Source organism: Melanostigma gelatinosum, assembly GCF_949748355.1.
Source record: "Melanostigma gelatinosum genome assembly, chromosome: 18".
NCBI classification, from domain to species: Eukaryota; Metazoa; Chordata; class Actinopteri; order Perciformes; family Zoarcidae; genus Melanostigma; species Melanostigma gelatinosum.
In genome coordinates, this window is record NC_136651.1 from 7,510,124 (window position 1) to 7,529,370 (window position 19,247).

General features: G+C 43.7%; 1 protein-coding gene across 3 annotated transcripts in view; it reads left to right on the forward strand.

The window, feature by feature from the left end:
• The first annotated feature begins 3,203 nt into the window (after positions 1-3,203).
• The window catches only part of sema4d (sema domain, immunoglobulin domain (Ig), transmembrane domain (TM) and short cytoplasmic domain, (semaphorin) 4D), a 35,390-nt gene continuing 19,346 nt past the window's right edge, over positions 3,204-19,247 (forward strand). For all 3 annotated transcript variants that reach the window (XM_079289488.1, XM_079289489.1, XM_079289490.1), the window contains exons 1-3: positions 3,204-3,343; positions 10,128-10,246; positions 17,939-17,997. The gene's annotated coding sequence lies outside the window, so the exon portion shown is untranslated. The remainder of the gene's footprint in view (positions 3,344-10,127; positions 10,247-17,938; positions 17,998-19,247) is intronic.

Genomic DNA, 19,247 nt, shown 5'->3' on the forward strand with positions numbered 1-19,247 from the left:
AATAATTTTCTCTGTACATCTTATAGCCGTACATAATCATCCTCTCTATTTATATCCATATGTATTTGCACTATAACATATCCAGAACATGTGACTTGTATAAAGAAGTTGTATTTCTTATGTTACTGTTGGTCATTGGTGCTTAATATTTACATCATATTTATACTTACACCTGTTTTTTCATACTTGTGTACATAACCGCCCTGTCTATTCTTTATCCGTCTACCTTTGTTGTCCTTGTCCCTATCTGTGGAAGTACAAGATGCAAAAAAACAAGAGTCAAATTCTTTAACAGTGCACGGGTACTACTACACAGTTATATTGCAGCAGATGTCCTCATGTTGACTTTGTGGTGCAAGTCAGGCCATTTAAAAAAACAAAAAAACATCACAATAGCACTTGAGGTCAATTACATCACACTGAGGGTGGGCCCACTGCGGATTCTCAAACATTGCAAAGCGGCATTAGTAGTAAAATAAAATAAAAAATAAAGCTGTACCTGGCCTCCATGGTGTTTGACGGAACTAACATTTTCATTATAACTAAAACAAGGGACATATGTCTGCGCATGCGCAAGATACATGCATTTCCACGCAGAGGCAATGGTTTATTCAATATTTAGATGCCATCTTTGATATTTGCCACTAGATGGTGCTGCTCCACTACAATGGTGATAGTCGGACTGTAACGCATTATTGCAAAATGTTATTTCCTAAAGTTTACCTGACCAGAGTTTAGATATTACACATTATTGGTTTAGGGAAATATGTGGGCTACTAAACTTAAGTATAAAGTGCACCAAACGTCTGTATGTTTGTCCCAGAACTGACTGATTATAACAGAAAGACCTCACTCCTTCAGAAATATATATTGAGAGTATTTTAAAACTTAAGCTTTGCAGGATCTTGTATTAAAAGTTATAGGGGGCAATGTTCCATTTTAAACTCCTGAGTTTACTGCATATCGGACCAGTGGCCCTGACCTCTGACCCGTGGTGTTGATTCTCTCCCGTACCAGTCGACACACGCACTCCCCCTCTTGACTGATCTCAGACCAGCGCTGGCCCTTCCAGTGTTCTGAATAATTGTGGTCTGCCTTGTAGCATGGATACACCAGTGAGGGACTCTAAATATATCCAACTGGTGTGTCTGAAGAGTTCAGGCATGAAGATCATATACTTACACTGGAAATCAACACCTTAACTCTAAAATGCTCTCATCTATTGTGTGTATGTGTGGGAGACTTTCTGTTCCTGTTAAATTTACATTTTGGGCATTTATCAGATGTTCTTATCTACAGGAGCATTAAAATAAGCCTCACTGTGTGGCGTCTTTGTGTCTGTCCGTTCCTATTTCTCGAACATATAAACTAAGCAATAAAATGTCCTTGTGCAGAGTGGTAGTAAATTAACCATTGACAAGTTGAATTTGGGGGGCAGACAATACAAGAAAGACCTACGTATAGAAATCAGATAAGTACATATGTCTTTAAAAATGCAGATCTGTCTAAGTGGTGACAAATCATTTGAGCAGCAGTATTATGTTTGGGTTTCAGCACACATTCCTCGGTCACCTGTTTTCTCTTAGCAGCACATGTCAGAGAGTGAGTGAAGATAAACCCAGCTGCTTTACGTATTCATTTCAGGCAGCACTTACCATCCGCTTTTAACTCCAGCCAGCCTTCAACCCCGAGCTCTCAAATCACCAGGGGCTGATATGAAAATAAACAATTTGTAGTATAGCGGATGATGCCTGGGAGTATTGGCATAGTTAAGGACACGGCAACAGAAAAGGGACATTATAGACTTATTGCAGCTCGACTGAGCAGGTATATTTTCAACATTTGTTATTCAGAGAACCCACAAAGCAGCCACAGAGGTAGACTGGGACGCCGTTCTATCTTCCACCACCAGCAATCTGTCTTCTACTCAAAGATGGTATTGTATTCAGCCTGCAGTGCCATGGAAAGCCCCTCTCCCTCCTCCTCTGCCCTGCACAATGACACAAGGGTCAGCCTGTCTTTCCTCCACTGTGTTTTTGATTCACTTCTCCTCTAGGAAAATGTTGTGCAACCTCTGACCTCCAACAGTGACCCTTTTAACCCACTGGCCCCATCTACTGAGTCCCCTCAGCCAAGGTTTAAGGTAACCACAGAGGACATGACCTGTCTGGAAATGTGTGGGGTTTGAGAGAGTGAATCAAATTAAAAGGGATTCGTGTTCTCCACCTAAATTACATACCTGTAAAAAAGAAGCCATTGAAAAAAGACCTACGGTACATACAAAATGTACAAAAGTAGGGAGGAGTTAGAGCTAATTTTAACTTACTACATATTGTACGTGTATAGCTTTCTTTTATATGATGATTTTAATGTAAAGTGTCTTTGAGAATTATGAAAAGCGCTCAATAAATAAAATGTATTTTATTATAGTTCTACAGAATAAAATAACATTACTTTTTCTTTTGCTGAACTATACTCAGATATTTTACTTGAGTCATGAAATATATTGAAGTAGAAGTGTCGTTAAAGTAGTGAATGTTGAAAACAGAAATTTAAGTAAATGCAATCTTGAGGTACTTGTACTTTACTTGTGCATTTTCATTTTTTCTGTCATATACTTCCACTCCAACACAATTCAGAGGGTTAGGGTGCACACTTTTATGTGCACTGCATTCATTTGACAACCTAAATTAATTCAGATTAATACAAATTAATGTATATATTATGATGCAATATCATAGATTAGATTATCCCTTTATGAGATGCAACATTAAAGTGATGAACACAATCAATGCATCATTAAGTCCAATATTATGACATGCCATGAGTATTTTTTCAGTGCATTTTGATGCTAATACATCTGTACTGTAAACATTTGAATGCAGGACCTTTACTTGTAACACAGTATCTTTTAACAATACTTTTGCTTAACTTCAGAGTGTTTCTTCGACCACTAGGTCGCTCTCTCACCACCGCCGCCTCCCCCCCGCACCCTCCCCCCCGTCTGTTGATATCGCAGCCCGGAGAGGTTTGAATCCAGTATCTGGCCCCTAAGCCGCCATGCTGAGCTGAGAGAGAGAAAGAAAGAGAGAAAGAGAGAGAGAGAGAGAGAGAGAGAGAGAGAGAGAGAGAGAGAGAGAGAGAGAGAGAGAGAGAGAGAGAGAGAGAGAGAGAGAGAGAGAGAGAGAGAGAGAGAGAGAGAGAGAGAGAGAGAGAGAGAGAGAGAGAGAGAGAGAGAGAGAGCGCGAGAGAGAGAAACCAACCAACCAAACTTTGTCACGCTGCGACTGCACCGACGCTCATCTCCGTACACACCGGGACGAAGAGGAGAAACTTCCCCGCGGTGAGTAGCAACACGCGGCTTCAGTTCGGTGCACAGTTCGGTGAGAGCTAAACTCAGCTGCGTCAGGACTTTTCAAATTGTAAAAGTTAATTCAGTCGTGTTCGTGCGTGCCGTCGCCGCCTCCAAGCTCAGCTGCACTTGTTGCAGTGTGGCCGAAAACCCCCACCGAGACACAAAAGAAGAAAAATACAGCCGTTTATCTATAATTATTTCAGTGAAGTGTTTTTTTATGGCGCATGAAACTTTGAAAATACTCTCACCGCGACCGTTTTCAAAGCCGAACTGCGGAAAAAGAAAGATACGTTTAACGGACGACTTGCTGCGCTAAACCACGCAGTCGCTGTCACCGTCCTTGAAGCGCAAAATACCTCCTGAATCTAATATTACGTGCTCACGCAATTCTTTTTAAAGATTAAACTCCCCTTGCACTTTCAAAATGCCATTCTGGCAGCCGGAGGTCATGCTGGGGGTTCTCTACCCCCTTGGCATGCATAAATCAAGGGGGGGGGGGGCTCTTTCACTGCAACAACAATAGACTTTTTTGTTTTTGTTTTTGTTTTTATTGACAGCACTGAGGCATGCATATCCGCCTTACCACAGTTTATGTGAAGACTGGCTCTAGTTGGAGCATCAGACCAAACGAATACCCGCAGCGGCGCACTGTTGAGTCTCTCTTGTGCCAAGACAGGAGGGCAGAGCTGTGCAGCTGTGGCTCATCAGTGGATGATCATAAACCTTTCACCTGCATGCATGTCTGGCTGTGTGGGCCGGAGGGAGTAGTCAGAAGTGGTGGAGCTGCTTTCTGTCTCACCTTTTGCCCTCTGGCCTGGCGAACCGAAGTCTCTGTGTGACTCAATGACGCAAATGACTCGATAATGAAAGTGATATTTCGTTGCAGCCCTATTCCTGATTTGTCCCTACCGCATGCTCTTTAACATTGCACATAGGCTCATGGGAAATGAATGAATGCTCCTCATTTAAGAGCAAAGAAACGCCCCTCACATTAAGCACAGGCTTACATTGCGTAAGCACTGTGGAATTTTCAAACATGCCAGCTATTTAGTTTCCCCCCTTTTTTTAAAATACTGTTGTGTTTTCCAAATCATTTTTTTCCACTGCTTCGTCAGTGGCATTGACCCTCCCGCGTCTCCCTCCTCTTCGCTCAGCGTTTTCATCACATTGCACGGGGTATGACATCCCTTCCCTCAAGGCCTCAATGACTGTGCCTTCTGCCTCATCGAGTTTGACTCCACAGGTCCCTTTGCCGGGTCGTATCGGGCATCGGGGCAGCCTCCCGGATATTGTCAATACGAGGGGGCTGGCTGGCGTTTCGGTGGCACCCGGGCAAGCCAGAATGATGTCAGCCGGAGCCTCGGGGGGGGCAGGGGGCCCAGAGAACTAGCCAGAACAGGATATTGCTGTGTGATCATTCACCAGCAGCAGACAAATCATTAAACCACTGGCTGCGTGCTGCTGAGAGGCTCAGGCAGTTGTCTGTAACACTGACTTTCCCCTCGGGTTAGAGGTTGTGTTTGCGTTGTACGGTTTTCATTCGCTCTTGGAGTGGCCATCGGAAGGAAGGTTAAACACGGTAGCTGTATTATTTTGTGTGAAAATAACTGTAGACTTTCTTTGTAGACTTTCCCTTCCCTGCTTTTTATGAGGCGATCTTTGCACACGTGTTGCTTTCCCAGGACTTCCCATTTCAGGAAAGCTAATTTGTCTTCTTTCTGTTTTTAAACACGTGTGTCTGCATTTGATTTCTTTAAAATTCTATTCGTGGAGAAACTGAACTCTAAATGCAATTGCTCGGAGCGCTCTTGCTTGTTAATGATAACCGCTTATAAGCACGCAAACCCGTCTTAAGTATCCTTTTTTTTTTATTGTCAAGAATCAATTTAAAATGGGTGGGAAAGGGGAACTGCTTGGCTGAAAGAGAGCTTTGTTTTAAAGTTGAACTTTGTGCCGAAATGGCACTTGTTTTGGACGTCGGGGTTATTTACTTGGATGCCTTATTTGGTTTTCAGAACAAGTCCTGGCTGTTTGTCAAATTTCTCTCTGGGAGCATTGGAATCGCTTCTCACTGGAGCGCATCCAGTGTTGCATATATCTTTTGTGTGTTACTCTTCAGATCCAAATGCAATTATTCGACCACCTCAAAAGAGACTTTTTATTGGGAGACATCATGTTTCTTCACACGCCCAGAGTGACTGACTGTCAGGTAATTGAATAAACTCCTAATGGATTAGAGAGTGACCATTCATGAGCCGTCAGAGGCTTTCTTCTCATCTCCCCCTCTGCTGGGTTTGGTCGACCAGTCAGCCAGTCTCTGCCGTTAAAAGGCTGAAATACCTGCAAATGGCGTGGGCAGTAACTCTTCACCTCCTGCCGTGGAGGTCACTGTAAAAGGTGCTATGTCATTGTTCCCTCCTGCTCATTAGCAATTTAAACCTAAGGAATCTGCTGGCAGTCGAGTCAGCAAATTCAAAATCCTCCGCGCTGCGTGCTGAAAGATGCACACGACAGCGGTTGTGTCCTTTTCTGGGGAAACAAGGTGGGCGATTTTTCGACGCATGTCTTGCAGCAGCCTCATTGATTTGGTGCTGCAGGAGTTAAAGGGCAGAGGTCAGGGGGCCAGTCTGTGGTGCTCGGATGTTGAGGTGCGCTGGCTCAGTGAAACAGACATCGGGGACAACCCCCCCCTCCTCCTTTTGAAACACACACACACACACACACACACACACACACACACCTCCCCCTGCCACACCCTAGTACCCCAACACCCCCAGGCTGGAATAATTTCCTATTGGCATTTGGCAAAGAGAGACGCAGCAGACAGTGGCATGCGTAGGCGCTTCACGTGTGTGTTGCTGGCCATGCATAATGATTCGCTGCATTCCAGAGATGTCTCGGCAAAATTGTCTCATGATTTTCAAATCAGCTGATACAAAGACAAACACTGGACGTTAAGCTCGGTTTCCTGTTTTTCTCCGTTTGGCGTGTTGGATGACAATAAATAAAGGCGAGGAACAGTCCACGCCCTGCAGGGCTCAAGTCGCTTTGATTCTTTTCAAAGGACAAAAGTAGTTCTTGTATTCGCAGCAGTCGTCTATTTATTTGTAAATGCTGCGAGGAGGAGGAGGAGGAGGAGGAGGAGGAGGAGGACAGCGCTGTGTGACGCAGGTGAATGGGAGAGGGTGCTCTCTGAGTTTGTGCAACTTTCAAACATTTGTTTCGTGTTTGCATAGTGAGAAATAAGACCTGAGGATGCAAACTGTCTTAACGGTTTAACTGTGCGTGTGTGTTGCCGGTTTATTAGGCACAGCTGTGTAAAACTAATGCAACAGCCATGAAATGAATCATCCCGTGATCATCTTAATCTGTGTTGAAACTGCATTACTTTTATCTCGGTGTGGATCACTCGGGGCTAAATACAGTGCTGAAAGAGGGCAGCAGCTGGACCTGTAGTCCCCATTGACAAAAAAAAATAATCCCCACAACAACAGACAACCCCACAGACGCAGATACACACTACCCTAACCTCGGCCCCCTCCCCCAAGTTCCCCCTCCCCCCCTCCTCAGCAATTGTGTGCATTGACGCTTTCCAGAGGCTCGATCTCTGCGCTGTCGCTCTCCACTGGCGAGCAGCGCTTCACTGCCGTGACAGAGGAAAGGCAAACCAGACGACAACAGTCTGCCGCTGACATGCGTTAACGTGAAACAGCCCTTTAATGCAAGCGCCATCTCTCCACCCGTTGCAGCCTCTTGTGCTCTTTTTTTTGGTGTGTTTGTCGAGCGAGAGGCAGGGGGAGACCAAAGGAGGGAGTGTGTGAGAGCGGGAGGAGGTGACAGACTGCTCGTGCTGGATGATCATATTCTATTTTCTTTTTTCGTCTGTCATGCAAACCCGTGCAGACTTTCCCCCGTAATCACTGTGTGACCGAGCCGGTGTGTGGAAGAGCCTCTCTTTCTCTCCGCCTGCAGGATCGTCGCTCTCAGGCTTCTGGTAAGATTCACGTCGAGTGTGTTGACTGCTGGCGTCTCACGGTGTCAACACCTCGTTCCTCTGCCATAGCAACCAGATATGTTTTTATGCTCAGTGTGCGCAATGCGAGGAGTCTCCAGTACAGTTGATGCTATTTTTACAGAATTTGCATTTGGGAGGTAAATAATTCAGCGGTGTTGGTTGATGGCACGTTTTTCATGATGCGGTGAGTGGGGACTCTGCTGTGACTTTGAGGAAATACCCTCACGTTTCACTGGGATTAGCCTCTCTTTCATGAGTGTGATTTGGCATGTTTAAAGAACAGTATTTTCATTATTTATTATTATTTGTCTATTGTTTTGTTTACAGTAAAGCTGGGCGAACTCTGTGTGGTTTTGGCCTGACTTGGTTTCCCCTGAATGATTTTAGATTGGTTGTTGTTCAGCGTGCAGTTGGAGGATCACAACGCCTGATTAACGATCCGATGGACGCCTGGCATGTCTGAAATTCTGGTCAGCTGTCTTTCAGTTTGAGCTGTTCCCTCATGGCCGTTGTCAAAATATCGGTTCCGAACTGCAGTGAGCTTGTTTTTCTATTGTTTTACGTGTAGTGGCTCAAACTATAGTCTCTAGACTGCTGTGATATTAAACACATCTGCAGCTCCACATCATTTTTTTTTTATTATAATAGAATCGCACAAAGTAACGCTTTTCTCTCTTTTGTCAACATTGAGGATGCAGCCATCTTGTTTTTAATAAACTTTATTGCAATTGTCACGAAACAAACCCAACCAGGGGTTGTGTGCTTGCGCTCGGTGAGATCTGCCGAGTCCTGGCAGCGCGATTGATCCGTACAATGTGAGCATCAGTCGCAGGTTCTGGCTGTGCACAAAGGCTGATGAAAATGTGTAGAGTAAGTTAACGTAACGTACAAGTGTCTGCCCAGCTTCAGATGTGGAAACAGTTTGTCTTCCACTGGCTGGCTGTTGTCAGGATTTATAAATCTCCCTCCAGAGGGGAAGGAGTGGCATCGTCTCCCACAGCTTTGACATTTTCCTTTTCCTATCTCGAAGTCTTTCACTGGGCATCGCATCGCTTGGAAAAAGATTTAATTGTTTGTGAGTGTTGGGCTCGGGTACATCAAAGCTAGCTAACAGGTCTTTTCAAGTGCTATCGCTCCGCTTCAAAGAGTGCTGTGCTTCTGGCTCCAGTGCATCGCTATCTCAGCCGTGCACCGGTACAAACCAGTCCGCCTGTTCACTTGACCTTTCGTTAAACCACCAGCTGCAGATTTCTTGCAGCACGGTCTGGCTGTTCTTTATTGTTCAGCGTATACAGCACTGCATCATTGTTTGCGTGAGAAGGCAGGAGTTTAATTGCGGGCTTTTGGTTAAGGAACTCCTGGCTTTGCAGGAAAACACTACCTACATCGTCACAACAGCATGCACGTGCGAGCATGGGACATTTTTCATACAAAGCTCTCATTCTTGGGCGGATTGCCACACTATGCAAAAGCATGGACTCCTGCATACTTCAACAATTCTGTCATGTGAAGAAAAATGTCATTTGGAAATAGATTTTTTGTGCTTCTTGAGAGAAATGCTGTGACATATTTCGGAGGTAAAACACCATTTAAAAGCTTTCCCTTTCTGTTCCAGGGTCTATTACGTGTACTCGGCGGTCTGTGAATTGGTATCGAACCTTTATCTGCTTATGGAGCCTAAATCCCACTCTGTCACGTCGCAATCTGTGTTATGCCAGTTGCGTTGACACATAACCGGATCTAATCTATGAATCTAATAGTGCCGCTATCGTAATCTTTTAAAGGCAGATAAGCTGAAGAGCTAATGCCGGAGGGGTTTGGAGGCTGCTCATCAGCCAGAATGCCGGCAGTAAACAGCTTCTCATTTATGTGCATTCCCATATAGGCATCATTAGCAAAGTCATGGCATTTGTCACACCCTCTTTTATCAGTGATGATTTATGGATTATGCGAGCTTTGATGCTGGATAATGAAAACTGTCACCGTTGCTCCTCAAGTCCCACAACGCATTCTTCATGTGCGATCGGATTCCTACTGATCGCTCTCCGCCCAGAAGGGTTTCTCTGTGCTCTCTACTTATGCTAGCTGGCTGGTCGGCTGCCTCGGTAACTATGGTGACGGTATCCCTGCCCCCCCCTACAAAGTTGAAGAGACCCGGACTCGCCGGGCTAATTGTGAGCAAGTGAAGCGTGTGCGAAGTTAGCTGCAGCCCCGGCTCAGACGATGGCCGGCTCGGGGGATTGCTTTTGTCCTCTTGTGGTTGTCACAGACGTGCGGTAACCATCACAGTAGAGGTGATTTACTTGTTTTTATAAAGTGTTTGTTTCTCATCGGAGAGCGTTGAATCATCTCGGAACTTGACCTACATACAAAAGAGTAAATCATGTGCATAAATAATCAAAACAAAACTAAAACTTCTACTAATATGGGGCAAATTATGTTGCACTCCAATTATGTGTTTTTAACGGTAATTACAGGATAATGCACAACTATTATAATAGTAGCATCTTCAGCATTTTAACGTTTAACTGGATCTCTTTGGGTTTTAGGCTGTTGGTTGAATAAAACAAGCTGTTTTAAACCCATCACCTCATGCTATGAGGAGCATTTTTCACCATTTGCTGACATTTTATGGAAAAAAACATTGAATGGATAATGAAACTCAAGTCATGTTCCATTAGTGCTGGATATAATGTGTCTACTGTAGGTTTGAGTGAGTGATTTAACTCTTTCGTTGCTCTCCCTCTTCTCTTGCAGACTGGTGTTGTGACATTTTGCTCCTGTCCTCTCCCTCGAAACCGTTTCCCACCGTGTGAAGGAAAGTGAAAAGGAGTATTAATGAATCAGTATTCGCCAGCCGACGCCATGACAGACAAGTAGGTGGTTTATCTTGTTTTTTAATTCAAAGGTGTGCTTGTGTTGCGTTTGTGCAAAGAGCCCACTGTGCTCCCTCTGTGGCCCTGTTGTGTGGTGTGAAGTAAGAAGATGATGTTGTCTCTTGCGAACACACTTCTCTCGCTCTGCACACGATTGTCTCCTGGAAGTGTTCTGTGAGAGTGTTTTGTACAGCGGTGGAGGAGGATGGGGGTTCTGGTAGCACAGAGAGAAGTGTGTAGTGTGGGGGGGGGGGGTATAAAGACAGTCTGTTTTGCCTCTGAAGACGTATGACATTTGCATCAGGGCTGATTTGCATTCTTGCTCACTGTGCTGGTCTTGTCATTTAAAGGCTTTTGAGCCTTTGTCGTGGTACCTCTTCCTTTGCTCCTTCTCTGTGTTCTCCACCTTTTTTTCTCCTTTTTTTCGTGGTTCTTTCTCGGCCCTTTTCATTTGGACTCGTTCTCTACGCTCCCTATCTCTTTTTGTCTCTTTTGTTGAAGTTCGCCTTTGTCTCTCGTTTCGCCGTTTGTTTGGATTTGATCTAACTTGGAGGACGGAGAATTTGGGGCGCAGTAAGCAAAATAATCTGCTGTCGGCGTTCATAATAAGCGGAATAAGTGGTGCAGACCAGTCAGCTGAAAGGGATAGGCAGCAAACAGGCCAGGCCTATTATGTGCTTGAGTTCCAGAACATGGATGAGGAAGTTTGAAAATCATAGTTTGACCTTTAACGAAACAGGAGAAGCGGGTTGTTTGCAGACACTTTGATGAATAATGGTGATGATGTATGCTTTTGCAGGACTTTGACGAGAGGCAGAGGAGGTTTATGTAAATGCGTACATTGAAGTTTCCATGGTTGTGCGCTTAGTCAACCTCCTGCATCTCTCCACTTATTACTACTTATTAATACTTATTAATAAGTATATACTTTAATACTTATTACTGTTTACCCTTTTGACAGAGAGAGAGAAGGGGGGAGGTCTGATGACTCACTCTGTCTTTTTATGAAAAGGGCCTCAGGGTCGTTCCCCTGGCTAACACCAAGACAATATAATGTTAGTATAAAATATCGTGCATCTTGTTGTGGAGCCGGATAATGCTATATTAGATCAGAGGGGAATTTCTCTTGCATATTAGAAGGTTGTACCACTTCAGCTGTTCCTTTTTTTTTTTTTTTAAGGATGCCTTTTTGCCGAACCAGAAGTCTAGGCTTGGAAGTCTTTAAGTGTTTTTGGATGCAACATAAAAGGCAAACAAGAAAAAAACATATGTTCTTGGAAGCTTTATTTTGAAAGCAGGATTCAGCAGTATTTTTTTATTACGGCTCTGCTGGACCGAAGCAAAGTGAAGGTTGGGAGTTTCAAAGTAAGTGATGATGTTGTTGACAAGCTGTCCCGCTGGATGAAAGGTATCTGAGCAACCAGAAAGGGGGTGGCAGTCTGTGCGCTCGATGCTAGGCCTTGTTGTAGGACGATTGTTCGTCGAGAAAGAATGATAAATGTTACGCCAAAAGGAAGTGAGGGGAAAAGTTGGAGGACGTGCCCCCCGACGGTGATGGCGAACAAAGCCTCCCTCAACATGGGACTACTTAAGATTCATACAAAGGCAGAAGAAGACAGTGATTTAGTTTCTCTCTAACACACACACAGACAGATGCCTCCCTTTTTTTCTCTAGCTCACTCATGAACAAACATTTACACATAGCAGGATATCAGTGGACATTCCTGCAGAAGTATGCGTTCCAATCAGCATTCCCAGATACACACTAGCCTGCAGACACATCTCGAACAAGCAGAATACTTTGCATTCACAGATGTCCGACATTTTTCTCATTCGTATAGAAGTATTATGATTTGCGCCTGTGTTGTCCATGATGCAGATGTTGCTTTTGATTCTGGGGCTGATTATCCAGCTGCAAATATGCTCTCTCATTCTCAAAAATGAACATTGTTTCAATTACAGGACTTTTTTTTTAGTTCAGCCTCCTTTGGTACCAGGATGCTCCGGGATGAGGAAAAGTTTCTAAAGCCAGATTTTCTCCGTAGTGCTTGTAGACAGGGATTCATTCTGTTGAAATTCAAGCCTGCGTTAAACCTCTTCAATACACTGCTTTTTTTGTGTGTGTGTGTGTGTGTGTGCACATGTTTGTGCGAGAGTCCGTGCACCCTCCATCCAGGATTTGAATGAACTGGCATTTCCCCCAGTTGTTCTGTTTTCTTGCTTCTTTCAGAGGGATCTGCACCAGGGTTCCCTGTATTGCATCATGTATGAAAGAAGAGGACCAAATGCACAGTGAGACTGTAGTCGTATGAAAGTCTGCCACTTTTGTCTAAAAGACATTTCTACACGTGAGCTGTGGACTTTAGCTAAGTTCTTTCGGGAAAAACAGAAGCAAGAGGAAAAATACGTTCCTTTCGCCCTCGAGCCATTCTCGTGTGTCTTTATGCAACGATTCCATTCTTGTTTTCCATTTGGAGAATCCTCCTCCGTCTCACTTCTCCTCGTTCTTCTCTTTGTCCTCAACCACTGTATGAATTTTCACGCTTGAATATCCTCTCTCATAGCAAACCCTGTTTTCTCTCCCTCTGTCCCTCTCATTTTCCTTCCCTCCCCCACCTGTGGTGGTGTATGCTGACAGCCCTGTCAGAGACTTGGGATGTTTGTAGACGGACAGTAAGTGTGTGTGTGTGTGTGTGTGTGTGTGTGTGTGTGTGTGTGTGTGTGTGTGTGTGTGTGTGTGTGTGTGTGTGTGTGTGTGTGTGTGTGTGTGTGTGTGTGTGTGTGTGTGTGTGTGTGTGTGTGTGTGTGTGTGTGTGTGTGTGGGGCTTTTAAATGACCACGCTGATAGAGATGAGAGGCCTTTTCCCAGTCTGTTGCTGTTTGCTTTGTGTATCTGTGTCAGTCAATGTCCCACGTGTGTGTATTCATGTCGGTCTCAGGGGAGCAAGAATCCAAAAGCACCAAGAGAAAGCAGTTAAGAGCTTTGAAATGTCACTTACACAAAGCTGCAGCATGTAGTCTAGTTATAAACCTGTTACACTCCCTGGTGTTTGGTCAGAAGTCGCACCCTTGGGAGTAAACAGCCATTTGAAGACTGAAGGATTGTTAGGAGTACATGTTTGACTGAATGTTTGGAGATTGTTACATTTTTCATACTTTCCACCAATCACCTGGATGCAGAAGTTGTTTTATGGTCTTTGCTCTGAACTGCCTCACCATGCAACAGTTACTCCGTGTTGATTTTTAGGGATTTTCTAGGTTTGTCCACCGCTTTTGGTCCGGACTGAAATATCTCAATAACAATGACATGGATTGCCACAAAATGTGGGACAGACGCTCATGGTCCTTAGAGGACAAATCTACTTACGTTGGTGATCCCCCCCCTGACTTTTCCTCTCGCGCCACTATGTCGAAAACAATTGGATGGATTGCCATGAAATTTGGTACTTTGATTTTAGTGCTAATACACGAAGGTTAGCATGCTGACACGCTAAACTAAGATGATCAACGCGGTAAACATTATACAAAACATCGGCATGTTAGCACTGTCATTGAATGTGGTTCAAATACATTCACAATTCACAAAGGGTGCCGCTCAGAGAACTTGAGTTGTGCTGGTCATGAGATGCTTCTGAAAGCTGGAGCTGGGATCTTTTTATCAGCTCGGGGGAATAATCAGGTGTCACCCTGGAGCAAGCTCAATAGCCCGTCCTGTCAGTATGTTTACCATAGGCTGGGTTACTGAAGTAGCACCTATTAAAAAATTCGTTCTGGCTTGAAGAGTCTTCAAAAAGGCCAGCTTTGCCTGGTCCTCATTCAAGTCCACTCATCAATTTAAAAAAATCCAGACCCATGACATCTCCACTTCCTCTCCAGACCGCTGTGTCACCAAGGGCGTGGTTTTGGGGGGCGAGGCCGGGTTGGCAACCGGGCTCGACACCCACTCGGGACGTCCTGAATTGAGACATGTGAAGGCGTGGTGTCACCGGTGTCATTGAGATCCGTGGGTGCATTGTAGAAGTCTGTATCAGCTGTCACGGGGTTTTGTGGGAGCCGAGAGAAGCCGAGTCAAAGTGCTTCCTAAGGATGTCGAGGGGGATGCACCCTTTGGCCTACAGCTCATCAATCTTACGCAACTGTCATCTTCTCCCAGTGGTCCATTGACACTGTCTGAGGAGGGCGAGAGGCAGGGACTCGCTCCGTCGTGTATTGGTGCTTGCATGTATACGTGTTTTTTTTTCTTTGTGTGAGGAAGTGATAGGAGAATGGGAAAGTCTGGAGGAAGATGGTTTGCACTGCAACTATAAAGCATGGCTCTTGACCTTGATCTCCAGGAATAACTTCCTCTTTGGCTTTGGGAAACTGATCTGAAGTAATATGCTATTAATTGCGGTCAGCTAAAATCTATATTTGATGACAGAAATGTAATAAGCAATTCTAATACGGATAAATATTCCCCACCGCATCCAACTCATTACAGGATACTGTGGTCAGAGGTCTTGTCTGGACTTGATCATTTGTGAGTTAACTGCCCGTGCTTGTAGTCTGGTGTGCATCATCTCTGCTTAACATAATCAATTATTCTTCTTACAGTCGAGCCGGGGTGGTGGGGGGTCTGCATTACAGTAGCTTACCCCGCCGGGCAAATGCTAATGGTTCTGCATATTTGGGCTGATTTGGGTGACCTGAATTCAATTGTTTGGAAGATTTGTCTCTTTGTTCCGGGACAGTATTCGCTGCTTTGCCAACGACATCCATTGTGACAGCTGCAGTCTGTTACTTTGGGTTATTTATTCCTGAATTTTGTTCCTCTTTATTTATTTAAAGCAGGGGTCGCAAACTCCCGGCACGCGGGCCAAATCCGGCCCGCTACGTCATTTTATGTGGCCTGCGAATCTGCCAGCTAAAAAAAAAAAAATCTTTTTTATTTATTTATTTATTTTTTAAGTTAGACGAATAATAATAAAAATATCCCCATGGTCTAAATTATGAGATAGAAAGTCGAAGTTATTAGATAGAAAGTCATAACTAGAAAGTCATAATTCTGAGATAGAAAGTCAAAGTTATGAGATAGAAAGTCAAAAAGATGAGAGAGAAAGTCAAAAAGATGAGAGAGAAAGTCAAAAAGATGAGATAGAAAGTCAAAATTATGAGATTGAGATTGACAGTCAAAATTATGAGATTAAAAATCAAAATGATGAGATTGAAAGTCAAAATTATGAGATTGACAATCAAAATGATGAGATACTTAAACAGTTAGAAGCAGCTCTTTGACTGGTTACTGTACATGGAAATGTATTGTGAGCACATTGAAGACTACTTTAAACTGTGAATGCAGAGAGTTATTTAACAATATGTTTCGAGTAGTTACATTTACAACCGGCCCTTTGTGGGCGACCATGATGCTGATGTGGCCCGGAGTGAAAATGAGTTTGAGACCCCTGATTTAAAGGATGCATTTAAAGGAGGTTTTTTTTAGGATGTAGAGATAATTCGTCCCAGTTAAAGTACCAGAAACTAAGTCGAGGCAAAGCAAACATGCGAGCCCATGTTTTCCACTCGAGCACAGTTGGATTGTAGTGGACTGTGGGAATAAAGCTTGTCTACTTGTGCAGGGAGAATGTATTCAGCCTCGTTGTAAAGGTTTTCATTTTGCTCAGGGAAGCAGTCTAAGGGAACAGACTGGAATGTGTTGTGAATGGAGGTCTGACCATCTGTCACGACGGCAATAAGAAGATTTCTGCTTTCCTTCCCTTTTGACTTCTGAAATCTTGTTTTCATGCACTAAAAAAAAAGAAGAAAAAAAAGAATTTTCCATTTGACTGTTCTGTTACTGCTGATGCAGATTATTCCCTCAAGTCTGTTCTCGTCTTGATTCATTAGTGATGCACAACTCCAGTGCTGATGCTGTACAACATTCTAAAGGCCCTGAAACCTCTTTTCTAAATCTTAGCAGATTAGCTGGTTTTTTTTGAGTGTTAGACTTTTAAATCGATGGTACCGAAGGATGTTTTTATTATGTAGTCGTGTGGTTCTAGTGATCATAGTGTCAGACGTTGAGTCACATTTTATTTTGCAACACCAACGTATTAAAGTTGGTATTAAGGGTTTATTTGTCATACGTGATAGTAAACTGAATATCTTTGAGTTTTGGACTGTTTTTTTTTTTTTCTACACAAACCGATTAAATCGAGGAAACAATAACGCAATCCTCAGACTTTTTTTAAAGTAAGGTTTTAGAGGATTAAAGAGTGGTTTTACTGACAAGTGGTTGGATCCCATCTGCAATGGGGAAAAGAGAACGGTATGAAAACAGTTGAAGCTCACAATCTATACAAGTTAAACTAAAATAACTTTAAAATGCAGCGATTCTCTGCATCCCACTATCAAATTGATAATCTTATAAATCGCGCAACTTTCTCTCGGAGTAAAAGTCGTGCCGGTTTAAGGCTTGTGCCGTGGCTGACCTCTCATGGGATTAGCCCGCATAGAGCAGATACAACAGTGTTGAATGGAGGGGGGGGGGGGTTCAGTCTATTTACATCTGGTTATAAATCCCAGACGGACCGAAAAATGGTGTGAAGTTCGCCGCGGACAACCAAAAAAGTGCGAGAGGAAATGAATACAGCGGTCACAAGCCTCAGGTTCCCCCGATGGTATTAGCACACGATAATGTTTGTCATTTGGCTGCTCAACATTTATTTGTCCTTGGTTGTAAAAAATGTAGCACAGTACCCTGACCGGCATGACAGACAGATATGATATCACAGGCTGTAGATATTTGAGTCACTATGTAATTGTTTTGTCCTTCACGGAAGTATCTGCCTCACTTGTGTGTGTGGACAAATGGGTGATGGCCCTTTTATGCGGTGGTGAAGGTTATTTCATGTCAACTTTATTGTGTATATGTTCATCATATCTGTCTAACCATGGTCTAGACCAGGGATTCCCAAAGTGTGGTGCGTGCACCCCTGGGGGTGCGCGAGAGGAGAAGTGTAATGGCGGTCTGATGGTGTAATAATATTAAATATAATTTTTTTTAAATTTTAATTAAAAAAGTGGGAGTTTTCACAAAATAAAAACATGAATTATAAAAATTCCCTTTGTAAGATTAAAAATGTACAATCGTGATGTGTAACTGTATTGTAATTTGATTCAGATTAATGTAACAGCTATGGTTAATTGTAAATTAAATGTGATAATCTGCCTCTGAGCCTGTGCGTGTGTCCTCGCCATCCGTATTGCTCTTTAAAAGTGACTCCTTGTGTAACTGAAATTTATTGAAACTTTGCAGTGTTTCAGGGCGTTTTCACACCTGTAGTTCCTTTGCTTTGTTCCGATTCAGGGATTAATATGATACAATGTTGCAGTTTGTGTTCACACTGCAACATTTAACAGCGGACTAAATCTTGTAAACAAACGCCACGCGCAAGCAAACTGTTCTCTCATTGGTCCGATTTTTATGCGGCTATAAATAGGCTCTGTTGCTTTTTTTTAGTTTTTATTAATGGGGGGGGGGGTGCGCGAACCAGGTTGGGATGTAGAAGGGGGTGCGCGGCCTAAAACGTTTGGGAGCCGCTGGTCTAGACAACTAAGCGCGCAGATGCACAAAATGCTTCCTCCCTCTTGTAGGCACACACACTCTGCACAACTATCTTGTCTGATCTTTCTGTCTTCTCCCCCCCTCCCTAGCTTGAGGATTTTATAATTCTCTCCAGAGGAAGAGCGTCTCATCTTGTAAGGAGCCACAGGTCAGAAACTCTACTCCTCTCTCTCACCCCCCCCCCCCCCTCCTTTTTTTTGCTGTGCAGACCGACACTGAGCCCCTCACGGGCCAGCATGCTTCAACACGAATGCTGCATGCTTCTCCAACCCCCCTCCCCCTGTACCTACCTCAGGGCTTTGCTCCCTTTGTTTTTAATTCCCCCTGTATGACCACACCTGGGCAATCCACCTTTGATTTGATTCCGCTTGGCTTTGGTGCTTGTGTGAAAAAAACAACAACCCTTCCAATGATACTTTTTCCCTTTTCACCAATCATTTTGTCATTTGCCCTCTTCATGTGATTTGTTTTTCCCCTTAAGTTGCGATTCTCGTGTTTTTATCTGCAAACCGGTGTTCTATGTTGTGTCTATTTATGATGTTCATGGTGCACATACATGCAGCTGCCTGCTTCCAGTGGCCCATTGTACAACCAACTTTGCTCTGCATTTGACTGTTTGCTAAACCCCCCCCCCCCCCCCCCGAAACAGTGATGGTCCAATCATAGCTTGGTAACCGTAACTAGGCACGTCTGGCCTGTCAAGCTTTCTCCAAATGCTGAAGCTGTGTGAAGGGGGCTTGTAGGGTAGTTTAAAAACAAAGCATAGTGAAAGTAATGGATTAAAAAGTTGTCTAATGTTATGATTTCTGACGTTGCGTTACTTCCAATACCAAGGAGGATATCTTAAGCTTACTGTGTTATGTGGGGTAATTGATTATGTTCTATATATATATCTATATATATATATATATATATATATATATATGAGTTAGAGAAACGTTAATTTAGCTTAGCTTAGCAGTCACTCTTGAACGAGGCTTTTTGCAACATAACGGCGTGACAAGTGTTTTGAATTTTCAAGCCTGGCTTTGTGTTGTTCATGCGTTCCCTGTGCTGCGAAGGAAACAGTGAAATTAGTGTTTTATCTCCTGGTATGCCAAGTTCAGGAGGACACACTGTTAGCGCTGTGGCAGCCTGTGGGTGATGGGATGAGTTTTCACGCAGCGCTCCAAAGGAGGTATCTGTCTCTGCCGGGCCAAAATTACCACCATGAAATTGGTGTCTGCTGAGAAAAAGCAGAAGAGAAAGGGGTCCTCCTTAAAGGCAGAAAGAAGAGGAGGAAAATATAGCAGTTTGTTTTTACACTGATGTTTACAGCCCCTTCAAATGCCCTGTGCCTGGTGGGAAAGCCTAGTAACTGTCATTTAGTAGACTGTTTTAGTTTCGTCATTTATCTCA